We start from the raw sequence: 14,604 nt of genomic DNA on the forward strand, positions 1-14,604 counted from the left end.
AGGGGGTTCTGGACTCATCCAGAAGAGTCTGGAGATGTCCCAGAGAGGTTTTGGGGCATCCAGGGAGTCCCCAGGTTGATCCCGTGGGCCCCTGGAAAGATCTGTAAGCTCCCACTATGGGTCCAGGAGCACTGAGAAGTCTCTGGGCTGATCTGAAGATGTCCCAGTAGAGTCTGGTACAGTCCAGGGAGTCCTCATGAGGGTCTGAGTGGTCCTGGAGTCACCCAGAAGGGTCTGGAGATGTCTCAGAAAGATCCTGTGGGGCCCAGGGGGTCCCCAGGTGTGTCCAGGACATCCTCAGAGGGATTCAGAAGGGACTGAGGATGTCCCTGAGAGGACTTGTAGGGTCCGGGGGGTCCTTGGGTGGGTTCCAAGGGACCTGTTGTCTTCTGGTGTCACCACCATTGGGTGTTTCTGTTGTCACCATCACTGGGTACCTCTAAGTGTCACTGTCCTTGGGGTGTCGCTATCATTGGGTGTCACTGTTGTCTCTGTCATTGGGTGTTACCATCACTGTGGTGACACTGTTAAAAAAGGTGACTGCGTGTGATCTCAGTGTGGAACAGCTGTGGCACTGTGTCCCCATCACTGGCTGTCACTTTTGTCACGATCACTTGTGTATCACCATCTCTTGGGTGACACCATTCCCTGTGCTCTGACCATCACATGGGGGCAGGCACAGGCGGCCCCGTGCAGTCACCGTGCTGTTACTGAGCCTCACACTGTCCTTCGTCACCCCTCCAAGCCTGCCTACAGCCGGATCCGGTGACACCAGAGTCCTGTGGTGCTGTCCTGTCCTTTCCTTTGCCTTTGCCTTTCCGTTTCCTTTTCCTTCCCTTCAGTGCCTCTGCACTCTTCTTCCACTGTTCTTTTTTCCTGCTTCCACTATCCTCTTTTTTTCTGCACCTGCACCACTTTTGTGCTGTCCTTTCTTTCCCTGTAACATCACTCCACTTTATTCTGCATCTGCTGTTTCTTCATCCTATCCTCTTTCCTTTTTCTTCTGCATCTGCCCACCTCTTCTGATCTTTTTATTCCATCTCCTCACTGCTCTCTCCCCTGCATCTCCACTCCTCTTCTGCTCTTCTTTCTTCCATGTGCACTCTCTCTCCTCTTTCTTCTCCTTCTGCATTTCTCTGCTTTTCTTTCCTCCCTGCTTCCTCTTTCTTCTTACTGCTGCATCTGCACTTTTCTGCTGCTATTCTCTTTATCTGTCCTGACTCCTCTTCTGCGTAGGTACTCCAGTTCTTAATTCTTCCCTGTATCCTCACGTCTTCCTTCTGTGTATTCTTTCCACTTTGGCTCTTCTTTCTTCTATTTATCCGCACTCTTTCATTTGCATCAGGCCTCCTCTTCTGCTGTTCTTTCGTCCCTCTGTCCTCTCTGGCATCTCCACTTCAATTCTGTTTTTTCTTTCCTATATCCTCAGTCCTCTTTCTTTTGCATCTGCACTCATCTTCTCTTGTTCTGTTTTCTATCTCCTTTTTCTTCTGCATCTGCACTGCTTTTCTTCTTTCTTTTCTGTATTGTCACTCCAATTTCTTCTGCTTTTGCTCTCCTCTCTGCTTTTCTTCGTTCCCAGTATTCTCACTTATTTTTTTGTCTGTATCCATTTCTCTTTTGCTGTTCTTTTTTCCCTGTATCTTCACTCGTCTTTCTTCTGACCACGCTCCTTTTCTGATCTTTCTTCCCTGTATCCTCACACCTCTTCATCATCTCCACTCCTCTTCTGCTCTTCTTTTTTCATTGTACTTTCTCCTCTTTCTTCATCTGCTCTCTTTCACTGCTCTTCTGTTTATAGCACTATCTGCTCTTCTTTACTGCTCTTTTCATTCTCTGCTCTTCTGTCCTCACTTCTTCTCTTGTGCTTTTCTTGCTTGCCTCTTTCCTCTCTTCCCATCTCCTTTACTTCTGCCACACTTGGTTTCTCTCTATTCCTCTTCAGCTCCTCTCCACTTCTGCTTTTGTCTTAACTGCTGTATCCTTTCCATCGTGCTAGTCCCTTTGTCATGACTCCTCCTGCCTCTCCGTTCTACCTCCTTCAACTTTCTGACTGTTACAGATGACATTCATCCCTTCCCACCCTCCCTGGACTGTACACGTGCCAGCTCTGGATGTCCCCAGAGGGACTCGCTGTGACCTCACAGTCTTGGTGCTGCCTCATGCACTGGATTTCACAGCACCTTGACAGTGAGTAGTGGTCTTCTGAGGATGCTGAGCAATGCTCTTGAGCTCTGTTCTTTTTCTGGACCAGTATCCCAAGCCATCTTGAGCCCAGAGCCCATCTCTCTTTTTCCCTGGGGTTCTGGGGCAGAGGTTGGACTTTGCCAGCCGCCAGCTTCACAACGCAAGGGACAGCAGCAGGGCAGTCCTGCAGCTCATGGCAGCCCTGTGGCTCTGCTCCCTTGCCAGGCTGGAGAGCTGAATCAGCTCTGAGACGTGGCCCCAGTTGTCCTCCTGACAGTTGATCCTGATCCTTCCCTGAGTCCTGTTGCAGACTGCTGATAAGAGGAGCAGGTAACAGGCAGAAGGATCTGGCCTTCTGCTAGGTGGCAGCCACCTGCATGATCTGTTCCTGCGTTTCTTTTTTTTTTTTCTCCAGGGTGGCCTTGTGCTTCCCAAGGAGTGTGCGGACTTTTCTGATGGGAGTGAGCAGCAAGGAGCCAAAGAGGTCTCAGCTTCCTTCCTGCCCAGCCACCTGGGTGAGGGACACTGCAAACAGCCCAGGAGGTAAGAGATGCCATGCCAATGTAAGTTATATGAAAGTATCTCCCACAACAAAGATAAGTGATGCTTACTGTAGATTATCTTCTTTTCTGTGTATTCTGTGGTGTAGCTCTTAAGCTGTTTACTGTGCTGAATCTCATCTTTGTGTAACTTAAAGTTGGTCATAAAGATGCATTCAAAATTCTGTTTTTACTGTTGGCTTGTTCTCTCAGCCTTCTATTTATTTTTCTATGGCTCTTAAACTTTTTGAAAAGCACCACTGCATGTTTGTTTTGGCCTTATACAGATGCTAATGAAAGACTTGGTGATTAAAAAAACGCATTTAAATACATGACCTCGACAAATCATTAAATAATGAATGAGGTGGTTACTTTCGTCTGCAGTACTATTGTAACATTTATCCAAGTATTTTGTTTATGTTTATTAAGGTAGCTCTGAGAATATTCTGGCTTTGTGTTGTTTTGGTTTGTTTTTTTTTTTTGTCTCTTGATCTTGGTGTTTTTTTGCGTGTGTGAACTAACTCAATAACTGAGGGCAGGCTGGAGCCTGGAAGCTTGCTGCAGCTTCCAGTTTACCACTGCTTGATGTTCTTTGCAGAGATTGTGCTCTTGGGCAGTGTCATTTTAGCAAAACCTCAGTACTGGATGCCTACCTTGACCTTCTGAGTGTGAGGTGTTCCGTGACGAATTCTGCCTTGTGGGCAAGGAGTGTGCTGCAATGCCTTGCTTATCTCCGACAGTCTGGGCTTCCAGCGAGCAGCTGGTTGAGCGAGAAGGACAGGAGAAACTGAAGAGCACTGCAGTCCTTTCTTCTACCAAAAATGTAATGAATGAGCTACTGGACAGCCTGTGCAGCTAATAGATTTGCTTGACAAGTAGGAACTTTTCTGTGAGCAAGGAAGATTTTCTGTTGTTTTATATTAAATCTTCATGCATCTCATAATTTGTGCTAAAAGTAATGAGGCAGTTTGTTATAATGAATTGATCAAGCTGGCTGATAACAGATGGGCTGGTGAAACATGGGTTAATTAGGAGTCTTGTATAATCAGCTCTTCTTTCAATTATTTCCTCCACTTACATGCAAAAGGGATGTTTTAGAATAATCCTTTCACCTCTTGCGGGGAAAAAGAATGCCTGTGCTACTGATGATCTGAGCTTCTGCAAATACACAGATTCTAGTCAAGGGAGACTAATTTTAGTATCCGCATGCTGTACTTACAAATGGAAATGCTAACAATTAAAGTAGTGGAAGGAAATTATCTTAGTTGCTATGGAACACTACACTTCTTTAGCAAATTAGACCACTTCTGTTCTGTAAGCACAGCTGGGTCTTTTTCTGAGGGTTTTTCATTTCCATTTTTCATGCCTCAAATCCTTGTTAGGTGCTGACAAGTGAGCTTCTCTCATCAACTATGTTGGCATGAAAGCTGTAGCTTTCCTGGACTTCATTCTTCTGTCTTTGCCACTGTGTTTGCTCCAGTTAGTGTCTGCCTTTGTGCCGAGGGACTCTCATTATTTCTGTTAGGTGCCTTGATGCTACAACTGAAGTGGTGAGTTAGTTGATGCCAATCGGAATCACAAAATAAGAAGCACTGGAAAGACTAATTGGGGTTAGTTGGAGGCTGAGGCCAGAGAGGAGGGGCCGTATAACTCAGATTCGTCAGGTAAACCAATTGCAGACAGGTATTATGGGTGTTGGAAATATCCAAATAATTTTGTCAGGACGGTATCTCTGATAAAAGCAGATTTTATTCGCGATTGCAATGGCGGGCGTCCCGCAAGCAGGAGCGCACCTATGGACACAACATGACAGCCTTTATACCCTGTTTTCTCCCCCTTGCCTCTCCCCTCTCCCCTGTTTCCCCACTGGCTGGGTACTCCAGGTTCACAATCTTATCAGAGGATTTACATTTGTTATTTACTTGTTAATTTGTTTTGTTATCTGGTGTCAGTCAGTCGCCATCCTGTCGTTTCCAAGATGTCTCAGCGCTCTTCTTGTCGTATTGATATGGTGATTTGCTTCCAAGTCTTCGTTAAATAAGGATCACCGTGGTGAGGGATGATGCCAGGCCTTCCGATGTCTCTTCAGGCGCTTCCTCGGGCTTGCCATGACTTGTTCTGTGGTTTGATCTGGTGCAGGATATTCTTGCAGTGTGTATGACAAAATACACCTATATACACCTATATACACCTATATACAGAGCGTGCGTCCCTGGGAAGGGTTATCTAGATGATAAGTGACGTAAACTATCAGAGATCTTCCCCAAGTTAAGCAGAAAGACTCCCAGAAAGAACTATAACAGTGGAGATCATGAAATAAAAATATATATATTATCCAATTCTAATGCAGAAACAACATTTGATTCCCACACCCAGTGCTCTTGTTTCTTTGGAGAAATCTCACCTGCAGGTGCAATCTCATTTGACTGCTTCCAGAATGTCTGTTTCTCAATCCTGACTTTGTACCCCCTTGGCGAATTGAGAGGAGGAGGAATGCTTTTAGCTTCAGAAATTTCCTGTGATGAGGATTTTCCCTTTAAATGTCAGTAACTTGCATTATTAGGGTGAAAACAGAATGTCTGCTAGATGCCATAACTGGGACAGAAGAGTTAAATGACTCCCCAGGTGCATGTTGGAAGTTTGTGTCTGGTTGCAGACCAGAGCTGAACAGAGTTTGGATTTCGGAGCCTTCTTCAGAGTATGGATGGTGATACCGTGAACCCCTGTGTGTTCAGTGCTTTGCCTGTTGCTTGAAATGCGTCCTTATCTTCCCACTCTTCTACAGGAGAATGTTCAGGGAGATGATAAAGCTGTTCATGCCCTTGTCTTTCTTTCATTTATACTTCTGTTTTTCTTTCCCAGCAGTGTATGAAACATCCCCAAGGGCTCCTTCTGCCAGGGTCTCTTGTTTTCCTGCCTCTGACTTTCCTCAGGTAAAGATCCACTTCTCTGACATACTGACTTGTCAAACATAGAGATTTGTTTGGGAAAAAAATAATATCAAAAGGAAAGATTTGAAGTTGTTTTAAAAGATACTGCCATATTTCTTTACAACCTTGTAATCCTTATTGGTGCTAATGCCCCTAATGCGCCACTTGTTCAGTGCTCCAGGGCCCCTCATGCCAGGGCTACTTTTCTTTTTTCCTGGGAGCTTTTAACTTCCCCAGTTCCTGATGTGGATATTAGAAAGAACTGCTGAAATGCATAAGATTTTGTCCAAATTTCGAGGAAGAATACTCAACCTGTGTAAATTTCTATAAATAAATCATACATATTTTAAACACTTCTGTTTGCCCTGTTGTAACGCTTGCTCCCAAGGATCTGTCCTACTGAAAGCTTTGATGGATACTGTCGCCCTAATTAATAGCAGGAAGTGCTTTATTTAATTATTTATTTATTTTTAACAGAAACCCAAAGCAGCAGTGTGAAGCCTGCTGGAGTCTTGTGTTGTTGTTTGCTGCTCACCGCCTGTTCAAATGCTCCAGAGGAGTATTCTTTGTTCCACAGAAATTGCAGGCGGCCGTTCTTAGAGGTGCTTTGTGCTTCCTGCTCAGCCTGAGAAGGTGGAGTTATGCTGACTTTTCCTCAGTACTCTAAGCTCTCTTTAATGAAATAAATTACAATGAAAGCTGAGCCATGAGCAGACCAGTTCTGCCCGTGCAGGTTCGGTGACCTCCTCATTCCCCCTGCCACGTGGCGTGGTGCTGGCAGAACTGTCTGTGTTTCCTTGGACCTACCTGCTCACGGTGCTTGCACAGCTATCCGGGTTTCCTTTATGCCATGTATCTAAAGCTGCCTTTCTCTTCCAGGCGGAGCCTTTTTTTGTGTCAAGATTGTTTTGCTTGTGTAACTAGAGAGGGTTTTTCATTTACTTCTATACTCTGGTCCATTCCCATGTCTTCCTTCCTCTGCATACATGAGGGCATCCTCATCACGTCTGCTGGTGCTGGGGGTGGGCCAAAGGGCTTCCACCAGAGGGAGACCCAGCTGTGCAGAACAGAAGGGTGTGAAGCGGTATTGAGCTAGGCCTGGCCCAGAGTGCTCAGGGCAGTGCAGGGCAGTGGTGGGTCGCTGTCTGCGAGATATGGTTTAGTAGCTTGTGATAGCAGTGGTAATGAGAAGACGTTTGGACTAGATGATCTTATAGGTTGTTTCTAACCTTGTGATTCTATGAACCATGGGTTGTATTATTCTGTGCTTTGACTTTTGGTCAGATCTAGACCAACTCAGAGGGTGAAATCTGTAAGAAAGAAGCCTACTTCAGGTATTACTGTAGGATACAGGACTGAAATCTTTTCCCTTGCTTGGGAAGCTGTGTGGCTGCATTGCAGAGAGTACGGTTTGCAGTTTGTACAATTAATGAATAATGTTATGGTATAGCAGTGTACAATCAATGAATATACAGATGGTATAGTATATCCAGGAGTTTGGCCGATGTAATTATTATATTGGAGTAGGAAAAGAAAAACACTCACCCTATCCTGGGCTCGCAAAATAGACTCCAGTGGAGCAGATCTCCAGATGAGACCCTTCCCCACTGGCAGTCAGCTCTTCAATGGCTCTAGGAGAGGTGCAGCCAGGCTCCACCCCTTCCTGCAGCACAGGTGATTTGCCTTCACCTGTGCTCCCGTGGCTGACTCACTGCTCGCCTCAGGTGATCAATCAGAGGTTCATGCCGTGATTCAGCAGCCCCATACACAGTTCAATACAGAAACTAAGTTATATTCCTCCTTCTGCTAGTCTTGCTCTAGGACAGTCAAGTGTTTCTCCCGTTGCCTTATTTTCCCTGTCTGTCCAGCAGTCTTCATAGGACTGCCCAGCTCTGGATTGTTAAAGGCAAGCAGATTATTAGCTTGAGTTGTTTGGATCTCATCAAGCATGAATAATGAGCAAGCTGTTACAAGTGTATAGCAGTATCTCCTATACTTAGCTACACTGTGAAAGCAGACAGTGCTCCTTAGTTACAGTAAGGCTGAGAACACATTTGTTGTTTGAGCGTGAATCCTGGAAACAAGGAATCTAAGAATTCAACAGGAGCATTTTCTTGTGCATTTTTCAAAAGCAGTGAATAGCAATTAGAGAGGGCATGAGCCTTTGTACTTGGCAAGAGGAAGAAGGTGGTGCATTGGAAAGCCACAATGTTCGGTTTACTTTTTGCCAAATACAGAGAGGATAAAAAAACAATTGTTTTGTTTTAGGGTATAGGAACCCACTGCTTCAGAAGGAGGGGTGAACTGATGAAAACATGTGTGTTGGTCCATTCGACACATGAAAGAAAGAAAAGTGATTATTGAGTGCCACTTGAGTTTTAAACCACTTCTCTAGCTGAAATTATCTTTTTCTTTGTATTTTTTCTGTCTTTCCTCCCTTTCTTGGAATGCACAAAGGAAGGAGGTGATTTACTCTCCTTCTGGAGAAAACACATCTAGACCTGAGCTTTCAATTACTTCATTTGTTTTTTAATTTCTTTAATGAAAATCACCACCACTTAATAAACTTAATAAAAGTAAAAAGTTCTTTTATGAAAATCTGGTTTCCATGTGGGATCGTGTGTTGAAAAATTCACCGGCTGTATCAATGATGCTGTTTTGCAGCCCAGCAGAGCAGCTGGTGCTTGCAGCTGGCAGTGGGCTGAAAGCATGTGGCAGTGTCAGGGGGTGCTGTGCGTCCCGTTCCTCTCAGGGCAGTGCTGATCTCCTAGGTTGTTTTTCTATTTCTCACAGAGAGAAGACAGGCACTGGTGCTGAAGGAGATGGCACCGCGGGGTGAGGAGCGGTGCAGCAGTGGTGAAGGGATGTTCCCAAGGAGCAGAGCTGAGCAGCGGGCAGGAGATGCCCGCTGGAGGAGATGCTGGGATCTTTCCAGGACGCTCAGCTGTCTGCTCCTCCACGTGCTGCGGAGCCTGGAGAAGAGCTGCCCAAAGTATCCTCGTGCTGGATGTGGCCTCGTTTCCTTTAGGATCTTCAGTGTCTGAAAGGCCAGTGAAGAGACAGATGGCCTGGGGTCTTGCTGCACTCCCTGAAAGCCTCAGGTAACAGAGGAACAGACGCAAGATGACAGCAGTGTACCTGCAGGGTGCCAGCTCTCCCTTCTGGCAGGTGGGAGCAGGGGACAGGCCTGTCTTCCTGCCAGCTGTCCTGACATCCCGCTGCCTGGCTCACCCTGGTAGATGGGCTCTCTCAGCCTGCTGCTGATCCCTCATGTGCTGCCCTAAGAGCCCTGGGAACGCGTGGCCCCATCAGCGACCCCACCTGCTCCCTGGGTGCAGCGTTGAAGGCCAGGGAACCTCAGTCTCGTGGCTCACCGATGAACCTCACAGCCTCTCACTGCAGGGGCTCCTGTGGGCTCTGTAGGTAGAGCAGGCTCTGGCCCAGGTAGTCCTGTGCTGCACTCTTCCTCCTCCTCTTCGCCGTCTGGAGAGAGAAGAGAGTGGGGTCAGTGCAGGGTAGTCCTGACCCTGTCCTGGGGTGTGGGAACGTGCATACCATGCACTCGCCGATCTGCCAGAGCTATGCTGTCTGCACCAGGTGCTCCAGCTGCCTCCAGCACAGGAACCGTGCGGCACTAAGAAAGGCTTTCTGGGAGGCCTGCCAAACGGCTGAGATGGCACTGCAGCCCAAGCAGCAGCAGAGCCTGCAGAACCTGCATCCCCTGGAGTGCCTCTGCAGGGGGATGTAGCTGCAGGGGCTGACGCTGCCATGGGCTGCAATTCTCTTAGTGTTTGGGGGGCACCAAGGGAGCAGCATTGCCCTCCCCAAAATGAATGTGACTCCCACCTTTCTCATCACGCAGGTGCAGATACAACAGGGCCAGGTTCCTGCACACCTCCTTGTTTGTCTTCTTTTCTTGGTCCTCCACAAAGTTCAGTGTTTCAAGAAAGAGGTCGATGGAGAGCTACTGCGCAGTGCTGGTCTCCTGTGGAGGAGGAAGGAAGGACATCAGTGTCAGCAGCTCCATGTCCATGTCAAGCAGGGCCAGCACCGCCAATGAATGGGGGCAGAATCTGTGGGCTGACAGGCTGCAGGCAGCTCTTGAAGATGGCTCCAGAAATGCTCCAAAGTGCACAAGCTCTGCCCTGCAGAAAGTCTGCCCAGGGGCACGCAGCGCCTGGAACTGGTGACCGGCCACAAAGTCCCCTGGTGTGCTGTCACAGGGCAGTAGGCATGGACACGCTGGGGTCATAGCCACATCCCTAGTGTGCTGGGCTCCCTACCATCCCTACATCATTAAAGAGTGCTGGGAAGTTGCTGGCCAGCTCCAGAGCCATGAGGCTGAGCTTAACCCCATCCTGGAGCTGCAGCAGGGTGCTGAGTATTGGTAGGGCCGTGGCATGGATGTCACTGTCTGTGTCCTGCAGCTGCTCCTTGATGCACGGCAGGAAGATGATAGCTGTCCTTGCCTCTGGGGGAAAAAACCCTTCCTTTAGGTACAGCTGCAAGCACGATGAGGGCAAAGCACTCCAGTACCAGCCCTGAGGATAGCAGGCAGTGATGGGGGATGTGCAGAGATCCTAGATCCTGGAAAAGTTGCAGAGGAGGATACAGAGCGCATTCTGAAGAGGAGTTCAGAATACCAGCCGTCCAGTGGGTGCTGCAGTTGGCTGATGGAGTTTCGTTGTTGTTTTTGTAGCTCCCATATCACTGAAGGTAAGAGGGATTCCAGAAAGCTGCAGCAGTACTGAGTGCTAGCTACCTGCTGCCTTTGGAACAGGGGGTGAATTTTATCCTTTTCTTTGAGTGCCCTTGTAATATTAAAAAGCTTTTATGTAGGTAGTGTAACAGTCCTTATTCTAATGCATCTCCTCTGGCTCATTGGAAGATTAAAATATTTTGGACAGTGTCTGGGAGAACGCAGCATGGGGCACAGTCTTGCAGGCAGCCTGTAGAACTGGCAGCATACAAACAGATGTTCTTGTGTTGATCTTAGTAATTACTTCAGAGGCTGCAGAATCATCCTGAATGGCTTTAAGTACACTGTAGATACAATGAAGAAGAACATGGCATGGGAAGAATTCCTGAACTGAAGAAGCATTGTCCACCTTTCAGCCTTTTATCTTGCTGTGCCACGCATTACAAGAAGTAGCTTGTCCAAACTAATGTTCTCCAGTTTCTCGCAAGATCATTGCTGCAGTTCTGAGATAGCCCTTCTGTTTATGCAGCAAAATTGAGTTTATCTATTGGAGTGGTAAAGTACAAAGCTATACAACTCTTAACCACGTGAGAGTACTGTGCTAAACACTTAGCTGGGGTGGTGTCTAAATTGTTCTAGTGAAATGAATGCAGTGATATGTTTAATGTTAGGATAGCATTACGTTCTGCCACATCTTTCTCATTGAGGCCCAGCGTGCTGTGTGGTTAGGACAGCCATGGTCCGTGGCATTTAAGGCAGCTTCTAAAGTAGGCATCTAACAAGTTTTTGGCTTTTTTTTTTTTAGTTACATGACCCATGTCATGGTTCTGAAGCCTCGCAAGCTGTGCCTGTGAGTTGTTGGGAATCTAGTGCTGTGTCTGTACAGCCCTTGGTGTATTGGCCCAGATTAAGACAACGACGCTCCTAGGTGCTTTTGCTGTGTGAATATCGCTTGGGCTGTGATCTGTAGAGATAGTAAGAGATTTGGGTGTCTGACTATCTGTACAGATCTACTTAGGCATGTTGTGAAAGATCACAAAATGCCAGGAAGCTTACTTGTATTGGAGCAAGCTTTGTGACAAATCAGAAAAAAAAAATTACCTGCAGTTCCCTCAAAGACTGTTACCAATAGCACAGTGTATATGTAACGTCTGTTCTGGGAACAACTGCAGTAGATAAAATTGTGTTGGCTTATGAAGTCACCTTTCTAACGTTTTACTTTCTTACATCAAGGGATTGTATGTATCTGCGTTCTGACGGACTGCTGAATGTCAAAATTAACTCTCCATTGAAGAAGCTAGGGAACACCTTTCTTCTCATCAGTTGAGAAGCATGCTAGGATAGATGGCAAGCTCTGGGTGAGTACTGTGGGTGCTTCAGTGCTGCTAGCTGTTTTGTGCCACAGATCTTGAAATAAATAGTTTGAAATTTACCAAAGGTGTAGCAGGTGAGGATAACAGGTCAGTTTACAGCCAGGAAGAAGATATTTGACAGCTCTCCTGATTCCCAGTACAACAAGGCAACCTGTAACTCCCACGCTGCTATTAACTCATTGCCAGAGAAACAAACCTTCGCTCTGAAGGCAGTAAGCTGAGCTGCAGTACGCTGAATCCAAGGTCTGAACATACTGTAGAATGAGTTGGCTCACGGTAGCAGGACTTGCAGTTACAGCTTGATGAAGAATCATGTTATCCTTTGTGATATAGATTAATGATCGAGTTGTTCGTTATTTTCAGTTTGCAGTGGTCCTCTTTCAAGTAAATAATGTAAATGCATCTAAGGGGTGTAATTTTCTTCTGCCCAACAGAGTTGTGTGAGAGGACTTTCTGTAATTTCCTTCTTAAAATTCCTGAGATACCAGAAGTGTTGAGCATCCAAACGGAAATGGGTTGGTGCTCTGCAAGGAGCCCACATACTGTGTTAGCGTCCTTTAGCTTACTCAAGTTGTTGTATTAGGTGACTCTTTAGTAGCAGATCTCAGTCAAACTGAAATGTGTGATGAGACTCAGTCCTTGTGTTTGTCTGTGTCTGCGTTCAAACTGACTCTTGTGTTATTAGTTGTACTCTTTCTTTTAGGACAATACATCTTCCCAACTTGGAGATGTAGAAAGGGTGTTGATAGTCTACAGGATGGATTGTGCAGAAAATGCCTCGGTTACTTGGATTAAAGAGCATTAAAGTAGGAGCGTGCTTTGTAGAACTGTGTTTCAGAGTCATACACTCAAATGTTGGAATTGTCTGGGGTGCACTGGCAGTTAAATCCGTAGTTTCTCTTGGATTTGGAGCTGATCACTGGTTGGACTAAGTGATCTTGTGGGTCCTTTCCAACCTTGTGATTCTATGATATCCTGCTATAGACAAAGATTGATTGGTTTACAAGGTCTTTTGGAGTTTTGCTTAGCTGATTTCAGGTCTATTGTTTGAAAAGTGGTCATGCAGAAGAAATTCTAACTATATACATTTCTAAATGGATTGAATTCAATTTTTGTTCTTGTGCATAGCAGATCTGATACTTGGTCTTAAGAGAATGTATTGCTTTATGAGAGAAGCAGTTAACCCATTTTATCTGGAAATTGGGATAGGCAGCTGGTAATGTGTGTATTCCAGGCTGCAGTGTGTTCCTTAGAAGCAGGCATAACACTGATAGTAAATCTTGTGATGGTACCAGTGTCTTCTAATGCAGCCTCTCAGAATCTAAACCCGGAAGGCACCGTGTACTGCGGGGCACAGACATGGATACAAAGCTTTGATTCTGAGTTGTTAGGTTGAGTAACAGCTTGAAGGGCTCTTTGCCTCAAAACCAGAATGAGAAACTTCTCTGTCACGAAACCTGTAACTAGGGGATGCTTCTATGGTTTGTGTTTTATTCACAGCTACAGCCTGTGGAAATCCCAGAAAATATTTCACTTTTCCAGTTGGGGTTAATTTCATCAGAGCCTTTTCCTGATGGTTCCCAGATACAGGAGACATAGTTTTCACTGAAGATCAGCATCAGAGCTGTGTAAATCCACAGCCTGGGGTTTTGCCTTGGGCTGCTGATGGGAAGTCACTGATGTGGCAAAAACAGTTACAGTTTATATGGCCGTCACTGTTTGCTGGTGTGAGTAATTCACAGAAAAGGGCACGGTTCTCAATGTGGGTCTTTTCAACAAGTCTGAGCTGTTTTGGTTCCCCTGGCTACTGTTTCAAGTACACATTCTGAAAAGGTTCCTGGGTGAAACAGAGCATTCCTCTGTTTACTCTTACAGTGATTCCTGATTGTTCATTTATGTATTAGCATATTTTCTCTGTCTAAAGGCAGTGTGACAAATGGCAACTCGGGGACTTGTTTGCGTCCCACAAAAAGCCCAACCTAGTGGATGGAAAAAAAACCTACCCTGTATTGGTTCAGAAATACCACCTCTAGTAACAGATGTTGAAGGTTACAAGTTGACTGGCTCCTTTCTGGTAAAGTGGCCCCGATTTCTGCCTCCCAGCTGTTAGCTGGTGCAGGCTTCTCTTTGGTTTTGGCTCTTAGGCGTTTGGCCTCGTGGCCCTGGGGAGGCGCAGCCAGCCTGCTGCTGGCAAGAGCTGTGCAGGGTGAAGGGCGAGCTGCTGCCAGGGCAGGGCTGGATGCAGAGCTGGGGTAGGGCTCGTGGGCTGCGCTGCTTTCCTTGAGTGCTGGCAGTGCCAGCAGAACTTTACCTTGTGGTGATTCAGTCATGCTGTTGCTCCATCAGCCTGATGGGCGTGACTGAAGTGTTAAATCTGCCAAGGGATGCTTTGCTTCTGCTTTCTCGCTCCTGGTTTTGTGCTTAGGCAGTGAATGTGCTGCATTAGCAAAACAGTGAGAGCTGTGCTTGCTGGTCACATTATACTGTGACGCAGATTGGAAGCGTTTGGCAGAACAGCTGAGCTTAATAGTATTGCACTGACCAGAACTTAGGGTGTACTGGAATGTATTTTCTAATGTCAGAAGTCCTGTGCCCTCTTCTCTGTGCCCTGGCCCAAGCCTGCTCTGTCTCCATGGCATGCCTCTGTGTCTGTTTCCTTTGGGGCTGAAAGCATGTTCTTTTATGCCTGGTGCTGCGGTTGAGCCTTCTTACAGGGGAGAAAGGGCATCCTTCAGCATTACCTGCGCCAGGCTCGTGCGAGTTCTCTCATCCTTTTCATTTCAGATTTGTGCAAGATTACAGATAGCTTTAAGGGGTAACTGCCTTTCAGAGCATGTCAGCTGAAGAATTGAAGGTGAAAGATGAAAGCACTAGCG

The 14,604-nt window shown here is 46.4% G+C and overlaps 1 long non-coding RNA gene across 1 annotated transcript; it reads left to right on the forward strand.

Annotated features, from left to right (window-relative positions):
• The first annotated feature begins 1,569 nt into the window (after positions 1 to 1,569).
• On the forward strand, positions 1,570 to 7,152 carry LOC104914376. Its single transcript, XR_004162042.1, has 3 exons — positions 1,570 to 2,730; positions 5,589 to 5,659; positions 6,134 to 7,152. It is a non-coding gene; the product is annotated as an uncharacterized LOC104914376 (long non-coding RNA).
• Positions 7,153 to 14,604: the final 7,452 nt, after the last annotated feature.

This window comes from Meleagris gallopavo, chromosome 26, assembly GCF_000146605.3.
Source record: "Meleagris gallopavo isolate NT-WF06-2002-E0010 breed Aviagen turkey brand Nicholas breeding stock chromosome 26, Turkey_5.1, whole genome shotgun sequence".
In the NCBI taxonomy this organism is placed as follows: domain Eukaryota; kingdom Metazoa; phylum Chordata; class Aves; order Galliformes; family Phasianidae; genus Meleagris; species Meleagris gallopavo.